A 14583-nucleotide genomic window follows, 5' to 3' on the forward strand; every position below is an offset into this window, starting at 1 on the left:
TCTGTTCCAACACCTGCTACTCAGAAGTAGTCAAAGTTGTCGCAGTGGGGCATGTGTGTGTGCTGGATGGTCCAGTAAAATTTGTACTGCTAAATATGTTACCTGTTTACAATATCCAAACTAATAGTTTGGCAATGATGGGTTATGCAGATGGGGGATTTGGAGCAGCTTCTGAATACACATTGTGCAGCAAGCGTCAGGACATTTTTTTCATGCCCAAGGCCTGCGAGTCTCTGCTTTGTCCAGCCTACTTCAGATCTGATGTTCACTGTTGATGGTTGCGGTTGTATTGGTGATAGCACCAAGAAACAGATTCACCATAAATGTACATACATACTCAAAATACTGTGCATGTGGGATCTTAATTGAGGTTGTTTGTCTGCCTGAGAACTGAAAAAGCAATTACCGACCAAACCATCTCCTGTGGAGTGATATGTAACAGTGTCCATCATCTTTGTCCAATATGCAGCTCACAGCATGCTGAGAATGTCCAAAACTTTGCTTTTTATGGAATGACAGATAACAAAATCAGTTAACAGTATGAACAAAATAAAATGTAAATGCCAAAAGTTCCATTAAAACTGGTACGGCTGATGTGGCTGAACATTCTACAGAGTTATTAAAAAAACAAACAACATTAAGAACTTAGCAAGCAAATGACCAATTTAAAGATTGGCTGTATTTTTCTTGACTTTAATGAAATTCTGTAGCAAACCCTTGAACACACAGGGTAGATACTATTTACAAACATTTTCTCTATTATCAAACCAACATTTCCCAATTTCCTGCTTCTGTTAAATTTCCTCTGGCTGAATGAACGATTATGCCAAAAAGCATAATATTTCATCTGGTAATAACGTTAACAAACAAAGCGAAACAATATTTTATACTTAGAAAATGTCATCACTTGCACAGCATTGCTAGTTTATGAGAAATGGTTGGTTCGTTGGTTGGTTTGGTGGAAGGGACCAAATAGTGAGGTCATCAGTCCCATTGGAGCAGGGAAGGATGGGGAAGGTCAGCCGTGTCCTTTCAAAGGGACCATCCCGGAATGTGATTTAGGGAAATCACAGAAAACAAATCAGGATGGACAGAAAAGCTGTAACAAAGGGGATGCTATAATGTGCAACTGTTACATTTCTTGTCAAAGCAATGAGAAATTGGTTGGGAGAGAAAAAAGAACCATATGAGTGTGTGTATATCATCTCTTGCAGCTCAAACAGTGTATATACAAGCTGCCCCTTCACCACTATACCTCTAATGAATGACAATGGTTCAAGAACAGTCTATATTCATTTCAGTGGTAAAATGTATTTTACAGTAACCTGCATTCAGGTTACCTAAACATGGTGCTGTAAAAAATCTGCCAGTCCTTTGTGAAGTAACAGAAGACTAACAGATACAAGTAACAATCTAGTATTCTAACACTCACCAATAAAAATAATGATTTGCACCGATGACAACGTTACATTCTCAATATATGCATTCCATACATTTTCATTAAACTCTGCCACATTAACTCTATGCAGTAACTTAACCTATGCTACATAGTAACATACAACTGCTGGTATTACCAGTGGTGTTCATGTTTTTAGTTTTAACATTATGTCTACAAATGCACTGCCTGAAAAAAAAAGTCAAGCACCCAGAAGAGGATGAGGAACCAGACAAATTTCATGAGCAGAAAGGGCATGTGATGTTATTTCTGTGATTACAAAATAGTCATATCCCATTAAACTGGCAGAATGACATTTCAGTCCACATAGCTTGGATGTGTCTGCTAATCTGATTGGGAAGGGTGTCATACAGCTGATTTTTCTCCCCTGAGGCAATCTGGTCCTCAGTTGTCGTAATTGGTCCTCGATACCCTGAATAATTGTACTGGTGTGGAGCTGACATACGAACTGGTCCCATACATGTTCTACTGGGGATGGATTTAGTGACCTTGCTAGCCACATAAGTACCTCAGTGTCCCACTGTCGTTTCATAGATGCCCATTCAATGTGTAGTCGAGCACTGTTCTGTTGAAAAATGGCATCACAATAATGTCACACGAGAGTTAACACACGAGGATGAAGTAGGTCCATGACGTACTGTTGTGCCCTGAAAGTTTCTGGCATCACTACCAGCCATGACCTCAAGTCATAACCGATGGCTCCCCGCACCACGACTGGCGAAATGTCACTGCACATCTCCAAACATTAGGAGGATGGGACTGCTCCCCACATCACTTCCGTACTCTCCGACAACAGTCATATGGGATAGTACAGGAGCACAGTTCATTTCTGAGCACAATGTGACACTATTCACCAGCAGTCCGTGCTTCTCGATTAAGGCAACACTCCAAAAGCAACCATTTGTGTTGTTGTGTTAATGGCACCCTAGGCACAGGTTGGTAATTCCATAGTCCAATTGCTGCTAGTCTCCAACAAATGGTGCAGGACGGCACACAATGCTGCACAGAGTCCATCACTTATTCTTGGATGGCAGGCACAGCCGCAAAGGCGTCAGTGCAAAACATGGTGATCCTCCCTTGTGGTTGTCAGATGTGGTCGACCAGAAGCTTGGCGATGAGTTATTTCTGCTCTCACATTTCCATATAGTCCTATATCAGGCCACTGTCACATTTAATGCCCCACAGATCAGGATATGCACAATTCAACCAGCCTGCCAAATGGAATCCCTCAATGATGCCTCTTTCAAATAGTTAGGTGCTAATAATATTTTCTCACATGCCATTTCAGTGGCCTTTGGAGTCATCACTCAAAATCTGACACACGTCATGCCCCCTTATATATCTCACCAGGCCTGCTAACAACACTGAACATTAACAACACTAATGAACCCTGTTGGCTGTCCTAACTTTTTCACAGAATTGTAACTCTAATCATCTATATACTTGCCACTGGTGTGTAGATGTACAAAGTTACATTCATATCTGACCATATCTCTTGGTTGCTTCACTTTTTTTGTCAGGCAGTGTAAAAAAAAAAAAAAAAAGATGTGAATCCACCATTGTGAGCTATACATCTATCAGTGTCTTGATGCTTACACTGTACCAGTAAGACAGAGCAAGCAAGATTACAGGAAAGGTGCACTGATAATTATATTACATAGGTAACTGTTGATGAATGCACACTAATCAGCAACATGCACTCTCAAATAGTTACAACAAATGGAAGTGAACAAAGTAAAATTATCAAGTGTTAATCTGTAATTCCTGTCTACAGAGAACAAATTACACCTATATGATGGATAACAATTCTGATTGTTCAAAACCACATCTCACTTAATAACTAAACTTTTCTGTTAAAATCAGCTATATGTCATTTATCACTATATTCTGGGAAAAGATTGAAATATACATATACATTCTAATGCTACAGTTGTATAGTTACAGTACACATTGGTGATCCTCCTCTGTTCTGCTATTTGTATTCTGGTCTACGAATTTAATTTTAAAAAGTATAAACAAAAGGAAAAAATATATGCAGTTACATAAAGCACAGGAAGTATAAAATCATCTTCCATAAACACTCCAGAGCTGATAGACCCTCGCTGTTTCAAAATATGCTATGAACTGTATTATGTAGTGTATGAAGAATTTGATATCACTATTTACACAAATAGGCAATAACCAAAACCCTTTACATGCATAGTACCTTTTAGTCAATATAAATAGTGTAATTTGTTACACAATATTATGAAAATCATGGACTGCTACCCACCATGTAGAGGGGATGCTGCGTCACAGGCAGGCACAATAAAAAGACTGCCTCAAACATGAGTTTTCAGTTAAAAGGCCTTCATCTGAAGTAAACGTGTGCGCGCGCGCGCGCGTGTGTGTGTGTGTGTGTGTGTGTGTGTGTGTGTGTACGTGTGCGTGTGCGTGTGCGTGTGTGTGGGTGTGGGTGTGGGTGTGGGTGTGTGTGTGTGTGTGTGTGTGTGTGTGTGTGTGTGTGTACTTTAGTAGCGGGCCCATTGGCTGGGCTGAAGGCTCACATTTAGCAGTCTATTTGTTGCGCGTGCTGTGCCTCAGTATCTACTCTGTATGGTGAATAGCACTATCCTTTTTCATAATGCCACTATTCAATACAGGTTTTTCCATTGCCTGATACGTAATCATACTGATTTTGTACAGCTGAAATGTTAGATACAATGCAATTTCAGTACAAGTTACTGATGTGACAGGTATGCACAGCGAAATGCCTAATGATTGAAAACATTTCACACAAAATGCATTATTTAACAACTTAGAGAACTTTATAGAAACAACAATTTCAGTCAGAGCACTTTGGCTATTTCTCAAACTATTTCATTCCATTACGTACATCTTAGGAACAGTGCTCATGCAGAAACAATCATAAATTACATATCTGCACACTTCTATAAGTAATTTAGTATTTCAGTTTTCAAACTTCCATGCTCTGCTTAATAAATTGATATTTCACATATCTGCTTCCAAATTCTTGTACATACTTCATTTTATTCCAGAGATGATAATCTATGAAGAGCAGAAGAATGTTTTCATACTATAATGTAACAAGAATCACTCATTAACATAGCATTCATGCTTTAGCTGTTTGTGGGACAGTAATCTTCAACAAAACAAAATAAAAAACTGGAAAAGATCTGTCATATTAATTATTGTGTAGATACAGTGTCATTATATATTCTTCTTCACCTGGTTCTCATTATTCATGTTTCACACTTTTACAGTAACAGAAAGAAACTGATTTTAATAATCATGTTTCAGTCCAGCTATGTGGTGCTAAAGGACCTCCGCAAAGTCGAGGTAGGGCACTTCATAATATTCCAAAGCTCACAAGCTTGGAGAAATGAAGTCTCGGAGCAGACCCAGGTGGTAAAATTATCCACTGGAAATCATTTCAGGATCTGTCACCCATATGATCTGCATCAGTTTTGAAAAGACCACATAGGAAGACAAGAGTCAGCAATGGTAGAAACCTTTCATTTTCAATATTTTTGCCAATTGATCAGCAAGAGACTGTCAAGCTGGCCACTGGGCTTATTAAATGTATTTTAAAATGTTGTAGGAAAGTTGTGGCAGAATGTAAATACTTTTGGATTACAGGTGACTACTCACAAAAAAGAAGAAGCTTGAGTCGTCAATAGGCCTACACACAGAAAATAAGAAAACTTGCTAGCTTTTGGAGTAATCCTTTACCAAGGCAGAAAAAGGCCAGCCAGTGGCTGCTGCTTCTGGCAGAAGGGTTCAAAGGGAAGGGAGAGTGGTGAAAGTAAAAGGACTGGTGAAGTTTAGGAAAAGGGGCAGAGTTCGGCATAGACACTCACTCAGTCTTTCCTTCTCATCCCATTTGGTAGGTCTCCTCTGACCCAGGGTTCTTTGCAACTTTTCTGAACTCTACTCGTTTTTCTAAACCTCACCAGTCCTATTCCTTCACCTCTCCTCCTTCCCCTTCAACCCCTCTGCTGCAAGAAGGAGCCACTGGCTCCAAAAGCTTACAACCTGTGATATCTTGTACATGTGTGTTCCCCTGCTCCCATTTGATGTGTTGATATTTTATCTATACAATTACATTAAATTTTCTAAAAAAGATGTTATTTTCCTTGATGTACAAAGGAATCATAAAGGCCAATTTTAAATATTTTTCATGCAAAAAATGAGGGAGCAAACGAATGGACTTGCAAGTACTGGCAAAAAATAAGTCCAAGTCATCAGCTTTTGGTGCACGTCTTTTGGTGCTCGGTTTTTCTTGCAAATAATTAATTAATTTGTCCATATGCCTGTGGTGATGGTTACGGGATTCACCTGGTGTTGACGCATTAGTAGAGGGAAGGGGACAAGTCTCTTCATTCTCCTCTATATCAGTAATGCTTTCATCTCCTGGAGTGAGAGGACGGTTGCAGTCAGGGACTGTTCCCCCAACAACACTTTGGTCCATTGGAGGGATGTTAGTGTCACACCTGCAACACACAAAAACAAAGATGTAGTACAATGGTGATATCACACACAGAAACATATTTAATATCAATAATTAAAAGGAGAGCTAAATTTCAAAACTTAATGTGTATATGTTTTAATTATTAATTGCAAATGTATGTAATAATTTATGTCTTACAACTCTTAGTTACAGGGTTGTAAATATATATACAAGACAATTGTGTTTGATCAATCCCATCGGTCATCATCAGGCCTAAGAATAGCAGAAATAAAACGGCGTCACTGCTTAAATACTATTGGCTACCAGAAGTTTCGGATACAAATTATGATAGGTGCCACAGGGGTCAATTCTGTTATTTCTTGTTGTTAGTATTTAATCAGTGTTGCCATATTGATTCTGCCATTCATGTGCCTCATGATGACCAATATGATTGGTTGAAATCAAATGCCTTTTATGTATGTTTACCGTCTTGTATGTATGTGCAGTACAACTGTAAATATATTTTAATTGCTATAAGACGTAAAGTGTTGCATATGTTGTAACATCAACAACACTTCTCATGTTACTGAACCATTGTCACTTAAAAATGACAACCACAGTCTTCCCTCATCCTCATCACTTTTAGGTTGATAAATATTTGCATATATACTTGACAATGTATAAATATATCTAAAAACAAAGATGATGTGACTTACCAAACGAAAGTGAGTGTATGTTGATAGACACACAAATAAACACAAACACACACACAAAATTCAAGCTTTCGCAACCCACGGTTGCTTCATCAGGAAAGAGGGAAGGAGAGGGAAAGATGAAAGGATGTGGGTTTCAAGGGAGAGGGTAAGGAGTCATTCCAATCACGGGAGTGGAAAGACTTACCTTAGGGGGAAAAAAGGACAGGTATACACTCACACACACACAAACACATATCCACCCGCACATATACAGACACAAGCAGACATTTTCCACTCTATTATATTCACGACAATGTATTAAGGTCTTTACTTCATATGTTTCACTGTTGTAACGAGGAATTCCATTTGTTGTTCATATTTCCATGGCTTGAATTTTGTAGCTGAGTGGCCTGACTTGGTCTTCTTCTGGAAGAGAGCTTGGCGGTGGTGGTCACGTAATTTCCTCCATTCCTCTTTCAAATTTGCCTCTGTAAAAATAAACACAATTAAGGTGTTGGCTATGTTTTTTCAGATTCTTGTCTACAGGAGATACATTTACAACAATCAGCTTCAGCTACAGAATTGGAGTTAGTACCATGTCAAAAATAATTGAAGAGGTGTGTCATGCTTTATGGAAGAACCTGCTACCTCTATACATGCCAACTCCAGACGAAAACATGTGGCGAAACATTGAAGAGGGCTTCCATTCCAGATGGGATTTTTCCCCAGGAACCATTGATGGCAAACACGTACAAGTACAAGCCCCCCCCTCAACTCTGGATCAAACTTTATTAATTACAAAAAATACTACTCTACTGTCCTTTTGGGACTGGTTGATTCAGAATACAAGTTCATTGCTATAGATTGTGGTGCCTATGGAAAAGAATCTGACAGTACTATTTTTGTTGAGAGTGAATTAGGGCAAAGACTAAGCAACTATGCTATGGCAGTTTGTCCAGATGAAGCATTATTTGAGGAAAACTTCAATGTTCCTTATGTGATTGTGGGTGATGAAGGTTTTCCCCTTTAACGTCTCTTGCTTCATCCATTCCCAAAGAACTGACATCTTAACGATGAAAGAAGAATTTTGAACTACAGTCTTTGTAGATATAGAAGAGTGGTTGAAAATCTTTTGGCATTCTTGCACAAAGATGACGTATCTATTTCAGACCCTTAGACTGTAAGCTGCACATAGTAAACAAGATAGTCAAAGCAACAGCCGTCCTCCAAAATTATCTTTGCTCAAAGGGATCATTATCTTCAGTAATGATGCCTGATGAAATTTTAGAAGCTTATCACAAAGCATGGAGACCTCTTCCTCGTTATGGTGCTCAGGCATCTAAAGAAGGTACCAAGGTACGAAATCACTTTGTTAAATACTTCATGTCCAAAGAAGGAAGTGTGCCATGGCAGTGGAACCACATTTAATGATAACCAAAACAACATTTGTCCTAACAGTTTGTATGTATTCTACTGTTGTGTATGATTAATATTAACAAAAAAAAATTGTGATGCTAACAGTTTGTGGTATGTAGTAAGAATGTTTAATCTACTGTCTGTATATGAACATTATTTGATATGTAATTTTTTGTTGAGTCATTTTTATATAAACATAATGCCAATTTGTATTTAACATGCATGAGTTTCTTTTTGTTAAGTCGTGATTTGTTACCCTTGTGAGATTTTGTACTAAATTTACTTTGGGCTGTTCATTAAAGGGTATAAATAATACAAATTTACGCTAATATTAAAGCCAGTGTAATAAATATTAAGACAACACATTTATGTTGTTAATATTATTAGACTATACCCAATTATGAATGGTTATTTTGAAAGGTTTTATGCTTGAACTAATACAATTAAGAACTACTTACTATTTCGTCCCAGTTGCTCTGCTATTTCACCCCATGCTGTGTCCTTTAAATTGCTGTCCCTACACTTCTCCAAATCTGTATTCCACAGCAGTGGACACCTTCTGATGGTTTCAGTTACCTGTTCCATAACAAATAACAAAAATAGCAATACAGCTTCTTGTAACGAGTTCAGCACGAAACTGCATGACAGGTGTGGTCATGCTCATGGCAGTGTAGTACAGACCACTGCGCATGCGCGAGGCCACAGACGTCGACACATGGTTTGGCGTCTGTGAGGCTAACTGAGGTCAGTGTGAATTACACCATTTAAAACTATTGAAAATCTTTTACCTTACGTAATGTGACACAGTGTGACTGCGGTGTGAAATGGCCTTAATAAAAGCACTAATCTGAACTGATTTATTTTTCAAGATCTGGCAGAGTTAAACTGATACTTATTCACAGCTCTCGCAAGCTGATATAAATTCCAGCTTATGATGAGCAAAGTGTTTGAAAAAAGGTGGAGATAAAGAATGCCTGTGCTATTGTGTGTTTTTAAAGTAATTAACTGCAAATATTTGTCAATATGAATTAGAATCAAGAACTGTATTACGGTGCTGCAAGGACATTGAAGTCTAACAACAGACTCAGCAGTGAAAGACGATAACTGACGTCTTCCAAAAGTACAGAGGTGCACTATGAATGATAATCAATGACTTACTGTAAAAACTAAGTAAACACATACTCATAGAAACGTGGAGTACAATGAGAAGGGTATTGAACACATGTAAATTAATACTGCAATCAAAGACAAACTCATGTTCTCATTGTATGTTCTAAGTGGCAATGCTATCCAGGAAAAAGCCTACAGAATAAGTAAGTGTACTTACAAACAAAGAAACTGTTCTGATGCCAGTCAGCAAAAAGCCAGTGCAACACAAAGATATTGCTTATCAACCAACAAAAATAAAAAAGCACAAGTAACTTTGTTCAAAGATACCAGTAGTGTGTCAAAATAAAAATCATCTAATCACGTTAAAAACATTACATGTCAAAAAAATACGCTATAGAAATACAAAGTGAGTGAGAGAGGCAAGGCAGATGTTGTAGTAACATCTGGAGAAAAAAATCAAATCATGAGATTCAGAGCTTTATTACGCAAAATGCTCCACACAATGAAGTTATTAGCACTATGTGTGGATAAAAAGTAGTGACAACACTCCCATAACATGAAGGATGCGTGTCCAGTGGCATGCGTGCTATATGTAGTTGACAGCAGAAGGACAGCTGAAGTAGTTCAGAGAGCAGTGATGGTTGTGTTTGAGTGAGTTGCAGTGTGTATTGTCCAAAAGTGCTGAGGCCACCTCAAGCACCCTAACAAGGAATGTGAAAAATGTGTGTGGATGCAGATTACAGTGGCATTAGGTCTGTGTGTGCAAAAATGTTTTCAGGTACTCTGTGAGGCGTGTGGTGACATAACATTGTCACATCATACAGCAATGGGATGGGTGACAGTCTTTTGTGATGGCTGAATGTCATCCAAGACTGGTGCATTGACTGCAAATTCCCTGATTTTCCTTGCCTACAAAACATCCGCCGTGAACCAGCTGGTACCAAAGTGATAGTTATTGTGGCTTATGATATCCGTAGGTTAATCCTGCATCACACTGTACCACTGGGGCAGACTGTCACTGCACCCTACTATTGTAATTTGTTTTACATCACCTTCATCCTGCACTGAGAAGAAAGCAATGGAATCTTCTGATATAGTGTTGAATCTGGCATAGTTGTCAAATATGGAATGTCTAGAAAACCTGCTTTCTTGGATCACTAGACAACAATTCAAGCACACCATATTAATGAGTTTTATTACAAAAGGAAATGATTACAATACTTAACTTATACTTACACAGATCTGTCGCAAGCAAGACAATAAGCAAGTTCTTCAGTATATACAAAGCCTAATATGAATGAAGTAATATAGTTGACACTTCTGTTCGGCTTGCTACTCTTGAGGCTTCTGTAGAAATGGGCCGTGGCTCTTATGTTCTCTTTGCATAGAGGCCACTGCAGTCGCATTGTTGTCCTGGAGAACGGTCAGTCAGCATGCAACTGGCTGACGTCTTTTTCACAGCTCTCTCATTCCCGACTGGCAAGCCGGCACTTGACTTTACACTGTAGCATATGGCATCCCACCATCTTTTATGGCAATGCACGATTCTACATGGCGAACCCTGTGCAGGAGTTCATGGATATGTGGGGATAGGAGATACCAGAACATCACTGTATTCAACAGATATGAGTCCATGCGATTATGACCTGTTCGCCAAAATGAAAGAACATTTTCATGGCACATACTACAAGAGAAGATGTTGTAGGTGGCCTAGTGCAGTTCTTACAAGACATCGCAAGAGACTCTTTTGTTTTGTTTTAGTGAGCAAAAACAACTAACATCATATGCACCCATATCACAATTGTAGGACAAGAAGGTGAAAATGGGGTTAAAAGTGACTACACATTAAGCCTAATCGACACAAGGAGAGAAAAGTCCATAAAATATGCCACAGAGACAATGGGCGACACGATGTACTTTGTCCTTTGTCTTGTTGCTACAATGGATAAAAAGTAAAATTCAGTCAACAGCCCGTGCATCATTCGATAAAACAGCTGATAATACAGATGGTAAACATATATGAGAATGTAAGTGGTTACAAAAAGGGCATACAATCAGGAAAAGGCAAATCATCAAAGGTTGATGACAATGGGCACTGTAGTGTCTCCTGGCCAGCCATCATAAAAAGCATGTGACAGAATTTTTTCCGTGTGTGTAAGACCAGTTAACATGTATCGATATAGTGCCACGCACATGGTGAAAGAGAAATAATTTAAACATGAATAAACATGACCAAGTGAAGCAATAAAGCAAGACTGTGTAAACATTTCCAGAATATATTATGTGTGTAGGTAGAACATTCATAATTATTTTGCGTTTTATGCATTTTTTAACTTTGAATCCATGACATATTATCATCATCTTTGACAATCGTATTCTTGTTAAATGAATTAGTGATTATGATCTGTGCCTCAGATACAAAGGACTATTCAGTACATGTATAAATAGTAAAAAGCATTGTAATAATTTCTCTGTTCTCTTTGGGTTTCATTACAAGTAACACTTGCGTGTTAAGCAAATGTATATGCTGGCCCTGAGTCTTGTGTTTATGAAGCTTGAGATCCGCCATTAGGTGAGTTGTTGTAAAAAGGTGTGTAAAATTAATGCATTTTTGTTTGAATATGTAGAGTTTGAGCAAATATGTTTTTAAAATAATTTGTAAAGTTGCCAGTCATTCGTCCCGTAAATAATTTAGACATTTTCAGCATTTAATTTAGCGGAAGCCGCTGTACCAATCTGCGAGGGCAACCGCCGCAGACGTGGCACATTTAAAAAAATATTTACTTCAGGCATCGCAGTCGTCTCGCAGGTAAAGTGAGGTAATATAATAATATTTAACATTTTCTTACAGCTTCCAGCAGTGCCGGCAGACTATGTTATATTATTCAGTGCATTTCTCAGTTTGATTTGGAAGGTACTGTTCGACATGTTCTATGCGATCACAAAAATATAACGAATAACTATCTTATGACTTTATCATTTTCACATTTTGTGGTAAGGTCTGCTCTGTGAAACTAAAGCAATATTTTACATTCTTTCCCTGAGATTAAGAGAATGCGGGCTAGCCGCGCGCCTGTTCTAATTAACAGTATTCAAAAATCCACTGCATAATGTAACAAACATTCAGTGCTGTGACGATCATTTGAATTTCATTACTGACTTTTCTGAATAAGATGCAACTTAGTGAGTTCAGATACTGTTTTCTTTCTTTCTTGATTATGTTACAGTAACAAGTGAATGTTTCCTACAAGATTATCCAGAGCAGATGTGGAAAAGCAATAATTTGATCCATGGTGTGCCGCATTTATGATAAAAGTGTTTATTCCCTCTCCCACTCCATGTCTGAACTTAAAATATGTGTGCTAGTTTGACTCATACAGCCAAAGTGAAATATTTACTCAACATTACTCAAAGTTACTTGCTTTTATGAAGAATGAATTACCAAGTAAAGACAATGTAATAACATTGAATCAAAACCATAGCAACTTGTTACAAATAATTTTGTGTACTGCCATCAGCTCTCAGTTTCAGTTTTATATCAGTCTGAACATTGCAAATCCAAACTTCAATATTGTAAAGCAAAGTTACTAGTTACCATGTACCAACTTACTTGCTGCTACACATATATAATCATATCTAAATAAATAAAACCACAAGCTGAATAAAATTAACTCCAGTAGTAAAAAAATGAGAGGAAGAGTAACGGAGACGGAATAGCACAAAGTTATGGGGGATCACCACTTAACAAATGGCAATAACCAAAATGACAGTGCCCTATATGCAACCTAACTAAAATGATCTCCTTGTGGCAAGAGGAGATCAGCCAAGCCTCTGTAAAAGATTTAAGGCAGATAAGACCTGCGACCTAGTCCTGCCTTTAGAGCTTCTGTACATCTCTATTCTCGGCGAGAATACCAGAGAAAGGTACGGCAGGCAGCTTTCCTGGAGCAAGTTCCCATGAAGGGAAGACCAGTGGTGGTGCCAAAAGGGTACCACCTGCTGACATACAGCAATACAGAGATCATCAGAGGGAACGGAAGAACTAACAGGCCAAGGTAAGAGGACTGCATCCTTGGTTGCAGTGTCAGCAGCCCTGTTTCCCATCAGACTGATGTGACCAGAAACCCACATAAACATCACTGGTGGTCAAAGGAATCACTGAAGAAGGCATAGGATGTGAGACCAGCAAGGCAAACAGACGACATGCATATCCACTAAGGAGAACATCACATTGGTATGACAGCAGGAGCTTGGCAGTTTCTGAATACAGGCTTTCAACTGGGGTAGTTAAAAGGTGCCAATGGCCAGACAGAAGCTACGATGGTGGATTGTATAGAGAGTATGACGGACAGACATACAGATGCATTAACGAAGCACCCAAACTCTATTTTAGAACAGACAAGGGTTAGGTACAAATCGAGTAGGGTCATCTAATCCACTCCCCAGGAAGTACTGCTGAGGACACACAGGACATTGATGGACCACGTACAGTGGGCAGCCAGATAAGACTCATTGTAGGACCTAGAAAGTTTCCTATCAAGAATGAGCTTCACGAATTTTGTAGTTTGAGCAAACAGAAGAGCAACAGGTCCAAGATGTAAAGATGGTGGAAGAAGCCCACTGTGCTGCCAGAGTCATACAAACAGTTTTGCCCGTGGAAAAGGAAAAGCCATTGTCGAAACTCCACAAGTAAGGATGATCGAGACATCTCTGAAGACCCTGCTCAACAAAGAAGTCCACGGAGAATTAAAATAGATCACAAAATCATCAAAAGGGAGCTAGATATGCCTGGAAGGAGACAGGCCATAATAGGGTTAATGGCAATAGCCAAGAGGACGACACTCAAGATGGAACCCTGAGGCACACCGTTTTCCTGCATAAAGCTGTCCAACAATGCAGAATCCACACATACCTTGAAAACTCTTGTCTTTTAAAAATTGAGGGGTTTGGCACAAGGAGGAGGCAGCTCCACTTAATGTCTCTATTGAGTTGAACATTCTATCTCTAAAAAAAACACAACACCTTCGTTTGGTGCAAGAAAGATGCAGCTTCACCCACTAGTTTCAGACAAATCGAACAGATGGAGCTGCCTGTACTCAGAGATTGCATAAAAACAGAGGCAGCTCTGGTAGCTGCCTTGTTCTTCCCCTCAAACAATAGCAGGAAGCAGGTTGTTTTACGTATTGTTCAGCAGACCGGTGTAAACATCATGCGTTCTCTGTGAGGGATATTTTTTATCGGGTTTACGATCTGTTTTGTGACTTCATTGTCATTTGATTTCATGGTTTCTGCCAATATGAGCGAATCGGAAGAGGAAGGAGCGTTTAATTGTGACTCTTCAGAAAACTATGAGCCTGGTGGAGATGAGACTTCTACTGATTCAGAAGAAGATTCAAGAAGCAGAGATGCAGTTGTTTGACCACTGAAGAGGAAAAAAGAATCGCACAAGGAACAAT

Source organism: Schistocerca serialis, chromosome 6 (assembly GCF_023864345.2).
Source record: "Schistocerca serialis cubense isolate TAMUIC-IGC-003099 chromosome 6, iqSchSeri2.2, whole genome shotgun sequence".
In the NCBI taxonomy this organism is placed as follows: Eukaryota; Metazoa; Arthropoda; class Insecta; order Orthoptera; family Acrididae; genus Schistocerca; species Schistocerca serialis.